The sequence below is a fragment of the Scomber japonicus genome, chromosome 7 (genome assembly GCF_027409825.1).
Source record: "Scomber japonicus isolate fScoJap1 chromosome 7, fScoJap1.pri, whole genome shotgun sequence".
Lineage (NCBI taxonomy): Eukaryota > Metazoa > Chordata > Actinopteri > Scombriformes > Scombridae > Scomber > Scomber japonicus.
The window spans coordinates 2,817,271-2,826,963 of record NC_070584.1 but is presented as its reverse complement, the minus strand read 5'-3'; positions in this window follow the sequence as shown (position 1 = coordinate 2,826,963).

Here is a 9,693-nt window from a genome sequence, read left to right as displayed (position 1 = left end):
AATGCACAACAATAATCACAACAATCACTGACTCTCTGTCCCCTCCATTATGCACTATGCACTTCATTTCTTAAATTTAAAACAAATTTAGCACTTATTTATTAACTATTCATGGAATATTATTTTTTATTATTTATAAAAGTGTCTTATCTTAACTGACAATTTGAATGTTAATTATTGCACTGTTCCCTTTTTTTTTAAAGTGTTTTAACTTGTGCAACAGTATTTTGTTTTTATGTACCTGCATAAGAATGACAATTAAAGTGAAATTGAAATTGAAATTGAGACACTGCAGTGGGTTGTATACCTATTGCAGTGCTCATTTGGAGCAAGGTTTGTGATCTTGCCAAAGCAGAACAGTGCAGACTGAAGAGCACTGTCTGTTTTCAGCTTTTTCAAAATTTGACACAAATGATTTTGGTGATGTGAAGGTTGTGTCTTCTGCCAGCTTTCTTTTGAGGAGCCCAACAATGCTGTCTCTCCAAAAACTCTTGTCTGAATACTTAAACACTAACTGTTATTCTTGAATCACTATCTTGGAAACCATTAACACTTGCATTTACCAAGTGCATTTACCAAGTGTGCCAAACTTCTCTGCTTTACACTCGGTTTGTAATAACACACATTAGTCTTTACATGCTACACTATTTTGCCAGTTGCCTTTCCACACTGACACATGTAAAAACACCTTTTGAAAATCAGTTCACTTACAAATCAGAGCCTGCGCACTAATTAAATGATATGATGTAGATGAAGTCTTACGGCCAGACCCACAAAGAAGATGAGATTTAGCCTATACATTTTTTTTTCTTCTACTGTGCTTTTGTTGTTTGAGGAGTGTTCAAACATTTATACTCATTATACTCAGAGGTGGACAGAGTACACAACTTCACTACTTGAGTAAATGTACAGATACTCATTGTCAAATATTACTCCAATACAAGTAAACGTAGCTTAGTCAAAATATTACTTAAGTAAAAGTACTAAAGTATTTGCTTAAACAATTACTTAAGTAAAAGTATTTAAAAATATAGGAAAGTAGCTTTATTGTCATTATACAATACACTGATGCGATTCTGCTTCAGAAATGTTTATAGCTCAAAAATAAACACATAAAGTCAAGAAGCCTCAGAACAACGTTACATTTCAGTACACCTAACCCCTACCTTGGACTCTTTCATATGAATTGTATAAAAAACATGAACAGAAAGTCAACTTAATCATTCAATTCATTCATTCTTCATTTCTTTGTATGGCATGACGTAGTACAGGTACGGCAATACGACTAAGACAAACCATATGCAAATCAGAAGAACGTTTATTTTTTATGAATTTTGCAAAAAAAAAAATAATAATAATAATAATCAGCTGACGTAAGTTCAAAAGTAGCAAGTAACGAGAGCATCAATAGAAATGTAGTGGAGTAAAAAGTACAATATTTGTCCTTCAAATGTAGGCTAGTGGAGTGAAAGTAAAAGTATCTCCCAAAAATAATACTCAAGTAAAGTACAGATACTCAAAAACTGTACTTAAGTACAGTACTCAAGTAAATTTACTTTGTTACTGTCCACCACTGATTATACTTTTGTGTGTGTGTGTGTGTGTGTGTGTGTGCGTGCGTGTGTTTACTACATGTACGACAAAACATATTGCAAACTGCTGTCCTGCACACAGAAAAACGAAAAGCCACAAGCATTTCATTATTTCATTTTTCATTTTCATTTATACTGTCAGTGTGTAGTTGGTGCTTTGTGTGCATTTTTTAAGAGTTTGAAGAGCTATGTAGTGTTTTCCTGGTTTGGTGTAAGGTTTTGTGGTTTTGCAAAAATTGCCTATAGTTTCAAAGATAGTGCCTAAGCAATCAGAAAAAAAACTGTATGTGTTTTTCTTTTTGCTAGACAGATGCTGTTGGCAGTCCAATCCCCTGGTGGTGGTGTCCTTTCACAATCCCCCTTTCCAGTGGTGTGTGCAATGTAGGGTGCTGTTTAGTTTTTGAATCCTCCCCCTGAGGTAAGCACCAAACCTGTTATTGGGCCCCTGTATCACTGTGCAAGATGTGATACCTACAATATATAATAATGACAGCTCTTGATTTTTTTTAGCTTGTGTCTGCAAAAAGATTGAGTAGCCTATTTTACCTTTTCCCCTCACAAGTGGTTAAGTTCCCCTTTATAATTTCCTGGAGTTGAAATCCCCCTAGGTGGCGTTGTCGACCATTCCCCATAGTTCTCACCCTGCCCCTGTCACAGTAGCTTTGTGGTCAGTATGCCAGTGTCGTGCCAAAAAGTGATCGTCTGCCAGAATCTTATTTGTGGCCGCGGGAGCGCGCACAGCAGCCCGTCGAGCGGTAGCGCTATAAAACGTCTGATTTTCTTTGGATTAAACGGTCATAATATGCATATACACATAACTGTACGTCCGCAATTATAGCAAAGGTATGTGTCTTATAAAGTTTAACGTTTGTTACGTAATTATCACAACTGTGGCCAAAAGAAGTGTAGTTTGTAGCGAAATAAGGCATGGCAATTACGTGATAGACATGTCTCTACAGTATGTTTGATTTATGGGTGTGTTTTCAATAAAGAAATGATCACTTTTGCAATGATCCTCGTGACTATGCATTGTTTTTATCTGATCTGGGCCCTACGTAGTATTTGCTTCCCATGTTTGGATGTGTTTTGTATATCTAATATTATTGTTTATGCCTACTATTAAAATAACAAACAGTTTTCACCTGCCAAAAATTGATTGGAGGCCAAATGCAGTTACTGAATGGTTATTTCTGCCTAAATATGACTTGATCTCATTCAAGAGCTTCATAATATAAACTCTAGAGTTCACAGGACAGGTTGGAACTCTTTTAAAGGACCATTACAACACAAAATGGGCTTTTTCACCTGCCAAAAATTGATTATTGCCATTAATTTGATAATGAAAAGTGTTTTCTTGCTTAAAATGACTTCCTATTACTCAACAGAGCAATATTTAGCTCATTATAGATTAACCTTTACTCTGTACCCTCTGGAAATGGTGTAAAGGGCCAATGCTACGCATAAAATGCAGTTTTTTACTTGCCAAAAATGGATTCCCACTCCAAATTTAATACTGAAAATGGTTTTCTGCCACGATATGTCTTCATGTAACTCTTCAGAGCTATATTTACCTGATTATACCTTAACCAGTACTTTACTGTTGAATGTCTGCCACATGACTTTAAAAATATAGAACTTTCCTAGACTGTTATTTCACCATTTCTTTTTTCAAAAGTCTTACTTTATTGAAACCCTGATTTTTTTTCATTTCTCAATGTCAATCTCAATTTTGAAGCAAATGAGGAAAAAAAAACAAGTTAAAGGTTATAGTAATATTGTTTCCCAGTGCTGTAGTAAACATTTGTAAAAGATTTAGCCTTTTACAACGCTTTCTGTCCTTACAAGTCAAAGTTATGTCTGTAATTACTTCATCATTCTCCATTTTCATGCTTTATTCCAATAAAAATGTGGTTTGAAACTGTAAGAAACTTTGCATATTTTATCAAAATTTTAATGACATTGATGCAATGGACATTTAAAATGTTCATTTTATTAAAAGACTGTTCAAGTAACGTTGCACCAATTTTTACTGCATATATAGATAATATGTCTTTGTCTTTTAGATCATTCATGAGACACAGGGGGCTAAATCCCTCAAGATGGGCATGTGAGACCATGCCCCACCCAATTCAAAATGATGCAACGTCCTGTGGGGCCTATGCATTGAAGGTTTGTATTACAGTATGATTAAGCATACTATAAGAATTTGAATGAAAGTAATGTTTAATCACAACCAGCAAAAGCTCTTGGGTCATCAAAATAGAAAGTTTAATTGATAATGTGCACACTGGCTATTGATCATTTGATGTAGTCAATCTAGAAACATTTACTAGAGACGTCTGAAAGTTGTAACATGTATAAGTTGAAGCTAATGTCAGTCACATTAACTCCATCATTGATTAGATGATCTAAACTCTGTTCTGGCATTCCAATTTTACATGCACTGGGTTGCTTTAATTAATTAAAATTACACAAAGATTAAAGGTAGTGTTGGTGTTGGGCATTGTATAGTTCAATGACATTCAAATAATTATTTTAAGATTACTGTTCCTTCCCATGATAAATCCATTCTTGCATCTTTTATTCACAGTTTGCTGAGTCCATCTTGGGTGGACTACTCTTGGAGTTTGACAACTCCACTACAGGTGTCAACAATATAAGAGAGTGCATTGCAGTCTCTCTTCTTGAGAACACAGGTTATTCTTTTTTCTTACATTTTAAAATTAACATATATTAGGCTCATTTGCTCTGACAAACATTGCTCATAGTTAAGAAAATTATCTTTATTCCTTGTTTTGGCAGATGACTTGTCAAACCTGTGTCATATCTGTGGGGAGCTGGATGGGGACACCAATTGGGTAACTGCTTATGTTTTCCTTGTCCTTCTTAAGCTTTTTTTTTTTTTAATCCAAACGTTATTTCAAATTTCATTAAATGAATACACAAAACAAAATACATTTTAGTGTTTAATATTATAAATGTCTAATAATTTCAGATTGGCTGTGACATGTGCCCATGGTGATATCATAGGACATGTACAAAGAAGCCAGACAGAGGAAAAAAGACATTTATTTGTGCAGCATGCCAGTAGCAAGGGTAGCTACTGGCTGGTAACCCCAATTGTATATAGTTTCATTTTGTTATATTTTTATTATCTAATGTAGTAGTATTTTTGTATATATTTGTTAGCATGCTGTTAAGACATTTTATGACAGTTCATAGTTCATAGTTCATGTATGTAAGTATGTATGTATGTATGTATGTAAAAAATAATAATATTTTGTGATGACATGTATGGAGTGGCTTACTTATTTTAAGACGCTGTTTCTATGGTCATAAGGTAGGAACATTGTTTTATTGAAGACATTCAACAGTAAAGTACTGGTTAAGGTATAATCAGGTAAATATAACTCTGAAGAGTTACATGAAGACATATTGTGGCAGAAAACCATTTTCAGTATCAAATTTGGAGCGGGAATCAATTTTTGGCAAGTAAAAAACTGCATTTTATGCGTAGCATTGGCCCTTTACACCATTTCCAGAGGGTACAGAGTAAAGGTTAATCTATAATGAGCTAAATATTGCTCTGTTGAGTAATAGGAAGTCATTTTAAGCAAGAAAACACTTTTCATTATCAAATTAATGGCAATAATCATTTTTTGGCAGGTGAAAAAGCCCATTTTGTGTTGTAATGGTCCTTTAAAAGAGTTCCAAACTGTCCTGTGAGCTCTAGAGTTTATATTATGAAGCTCTTGAATGAGATCAAGTCATATTTAGGCAGAAATAACCATTCAGTAACTGCATTTGGCCTCCAATCAATTTTTGGCAGGTGAAAACTGTTTATTTTAATAGTAGGCATAAACAATAATATTAGATATACAAAACACATCCAAACATGGGAAGCAAATACTACGTAGGGCCCAGATCAGATAAAAAACAATGCATAGTCACGAGGATCATTGCAAAAGTGATAATTTCTTTATTGAAAACACACCCATAAATCAAACATACTATAGAGACATGTCTATCACGTAATTGCCATGCCTTATTTCGCTACAAACTACACTTCTTTTGGCCACAGTTGTGATAATTTCGTAACAAACATTAAACTTTATAAGACACATACCTTTGCTATAATTGCGGACGTACAGTTGTGTGTATATGCATATTATGACCGTTTAATCCAAAGAAAATCAGACGTTTTATAGCGCTACCGCTCGACGGGCTGCTGTGCGCGCTCCCACGGCCACAAATCAGATTCTGGCAGACGATCACTTTTTGGCACGACACCTGTCCAAAGATATTTATTAACTTGACATTACCTAATGATTCCATCTTCCAGTTTGATTTCTAGTAACTCGTCATTATATAGCCTACTAATTCGATTCAGAGTAATTCAGGAACCCTGGGGGTGGGGCTCGGAGGCGAGCGCCTGGTGGCCGGGCCTTCACCCATGGGGCCCGGCCGGGCATAGCCCGAAGAAGGGACATGGGACCCCACTCCCACAGACCCACCACCAGTGAGAGGGGCCAAAGGGGTCGGGTGCAGTGTGAGCTGGGCAGCAGCCGAAGGCGGGGACCTTGGCGGTCCGATCCTCGGCTGCAGAAGCTAGCTCTAGGGACATGGAACGTCACCTCTCTGGTGGGGAAGGAGCCTGAGCTGGTGCGTGAGGTTGAGAAGTTCCGGCTAGATATAGTCGGCCTCACCTCGACGCACAGCAAGGGCTCTGGAACCAGTCTCCTCGAGAGGGGTTGGACTCTCGTCCACTCTGGAGTTGCCACTGGTGAGAGGCGCCGGGCAGGGGTGGCAATACTTATTGCCCCCCGGCTTGGTGCCTGTATGTTGGAGTTTTCCCCGGTAGACGAGAGGGTAGCCTCCCTCTGCCTTCGGGTGGGGGGACGGATCCTAACTGTTGTTTGTGCCTATGGTCCAAACAGCAGCTCAGAGTATCCAGCCTTTTTGGACTCCTTGGAGGGGGTGCTGGAAAACACTCCCTCTGGGGATTCCCTCGTTCTGCTGGGGGACTTCAACGCCCATGTTGGTAGCGACAGTGAGACCTGGAAGGGTGTGATTGGGAGGAACGCCCCCCCCCGATCTGAACCCGAGCGGTGTTCAGTTATTGGACTTCTGTGCTCGTCACAGATTGTCCATAACGAACACCATGTTCAAGCATAAGGGTGTCCATATGTGCACTTGGCACCAGGACACCCTAGTCCGCAGTTCGATGATTGACTTTGTAGTCGTGTCGTCGGACTTGCGGCCGCATGTCTTGGACACTCGGGTGAAGAGAGGGGCGGAGCTGTCAACTGATCACCACCTGGTGGTGAGTTGGCTCCGATGGTGGGGGAGGATGCCGGTCAGACCTGGTAGGCCCAAACGCATTGTGAGGGTCTGCTGGGAACGTCTGACAGAGTCCCCTGTCAGAGAGAGCTTCAACTCCCACCTCCGGGAGAGCTTCGACCATGTACCGGGGGAGGCGGGGGACATTGAGTCCGAGTGGGCCATGTTCCGTGCCTCCATTGTTAAGGCGGCTGACCGGAGCTGTGGCCGCAAGGTGGTTGGTGCCTGTCGGGGCGGTAATCCCCGAACCAGCTGGTGGACACCGGCGGTGAGGGATGCCGTCAAGCTGAAGAAGGAGTCCTATAGGGCCTTTTTGGCCTGTAGGACTCCGGAGGCAGCAGACAGGTACCAGCAGACCAAGCGAAGCGCAGCTAGGGCGGTCGCTGAGGCAAAAACCCGGACATGGAAGGAGTTCGGTGAGGCCATGGAAAAAGACTTCCGGACGGCTTCGAAGAGATTCTGGACCACCATCCGTCGTCTCAGGAGGGGGAAGCAGCGCACCGTAAACACTGTGTACGGTGGGGACGGTGCGCTGCTGACCTCGACTCGGGACGTTGTGGATCGGTGGAAGGAATACTTCGAAGACCTCCTCAATCCCACCGACACGCCTTCCGGTAAGGAAGCAGGGCCGGGGGAGCCGAGGTCGCCGAGGTGGTTAAAAAGCTCCTCGGTGGCAGGGCCCCGGGGGTGGATGAGATCCGCCCCGAGTTCCTCAAGGCCCTGGATGTTGTGGGGCTGTCATGGTTGACACAACTCTGCAGCATCGCGTGGACATCGGGGGCAGTGCCTCTGGATTGGTCGGATAGTCGAACCTCGGATTCAGGAGGAGCAGTGTGGTTTTCGTCCGGGCCGTGGAACAGTGGACCAGGTCTATACCCTCTGCAGGATCCTTGAGGGTGCATGGGAGTTTGCCCAACCAGTCCACATGTGTTTTGTGGACTTGGAGAAGGCATTCAACCGTGTCCCTCGGGAAATCCTGTGGGGGGTTCTCCGGGAATACGGGGTATCGGACCCCCTGATAAGGGCCGTCCGTTCCCTGTATGACCGGTGTCAGAGCTTGGTCCGCATTGCCGGCAATAAGTCGGACTTGTTTCCAGTGAGAGTTGGACTCCGCCAGGGCTGCCCTTTGTCACCGATCCTGTTCATAATTTTTATGGACAGGATTTCTAGGCGCAGCCAGGGTGTGGAGGGGGTCCGGTTTGGTGACCTCAGGATCGAGTCACTGCTTTTTGCAGATGATGTGGTCCTGTTGGCTTCATCAGACCGTGACCTCCAGCTCTCACTGGATCGGTTCGCAGCCGAGTGTGAAGCGGCCGGGATGAGAATCAGCACCTCCAAATCCGAGGCCATGGTCCTCAACCGGAAAAGGGTGGAGTGCACTCTTCGGGTTGGGGATGAGATTCTGCCTCAAGTGGAGGAGTTCAATTACCTCGGGGTCTTGTTCACGAGTGAGGGAAGGATGGAGCGGGAGATCGACAGACGGATCGGTGCAGCGTCTGCAGTAATGCGGACTCTGCACAGATCCGTCGTGGTGAAGAGAGAGCTGAGCCGAAAGGCGAAGCTCTCGATTTACCAGTCGATCTTCGTTCCTACCCTCACCTATGGTCATGAGCTTTGGGTAGTGACCGAAAGAACAAGATCGCGGGTACAAGCGGCCGAAATGAGCATCCTCCGTAGGGTGGCTGGGCTCTCCCTTAGAGATAGGGTGAGAAGCTCAGTTATCCAGAGGGAGCTCGGAGTAGACCCGCTGCTCCTCCGCGTCGAGAGGAGCCAGATGAGGTGGCTCGGGCATCTAGTCAGGATGCCTCCCGGACGCCTCCCTGGTGAGGTGTTCAGGACACGTCCCACCGGTAGGAGACCCCGAGGAAGACCCAGGACACGCTGGAGAGACTATGTCTCTCGGCTGGCCTGGGAACGCCTCGGGATCCCCCGGGAAGAGCTGGACGAAGTGGCTGGGAAGAGGGAAGTCTGGGCTTCCCTGCTTAGGCTGCTGCCCCGTGACCCGACCCCGGATAAGCGGAAGAGGATGGATGGATGGATGGTAATTCAGGAACTACCAACATTAATCAATTATCAGGTTGTTGATTAATTCCTAGTAACTATAAATGTAGACATATATGGAAAGCCCTTTGAGCATTTATTCCATATCCTTGATATCAAACGTAAGTTTCCTCAACTAGTTCGGTCTTTGGCAGCACTAGTTGACTACTGGACCCAACTAGTAAAGCTCAAAGTCTTACTAGTTAACTAGTGCGCTGCAAAACCGCCGACATGTTAACTAGTCGAGCGCAAATTCGCCTTACTAGTTGACTAGTAAAGCTCAAAATGTTTACTAGTAGTACTAGTAGGAGCCAAAATGTCTACTAGTTACACTAGTGGGCTGTTTTTGGCCTTACTAGTACTACTAGTAAGGTCATAGGTCAGTGTTTGGGGGAGGTGTGTTACATTATGGGTGAGAAGAGATGTAAGCAGAGAACGCCAATGTGGCTACAAAGAAGGCATACAGCCAGAAAGTAATTTGCATGGTTCAAGAGGCGCACACGGTAACTGTTTGCCTTGTTTTGTGGTTTCAATTGTCATATTTGTGTGGCATTTGTGGGAATTCTTTATAAAACATTTGGTGTGCCTTTTATTGCCATGCTTGGGCCTGTGTAATGGGGAAAAGTGGAGACTGTGGATGATAGAGAGGGATATTTTTTGACTTGTTGTGTTTTATGTGTTTTTTATAGTTTTCACGGTGTCTTGAGAGGATAAGAGATAA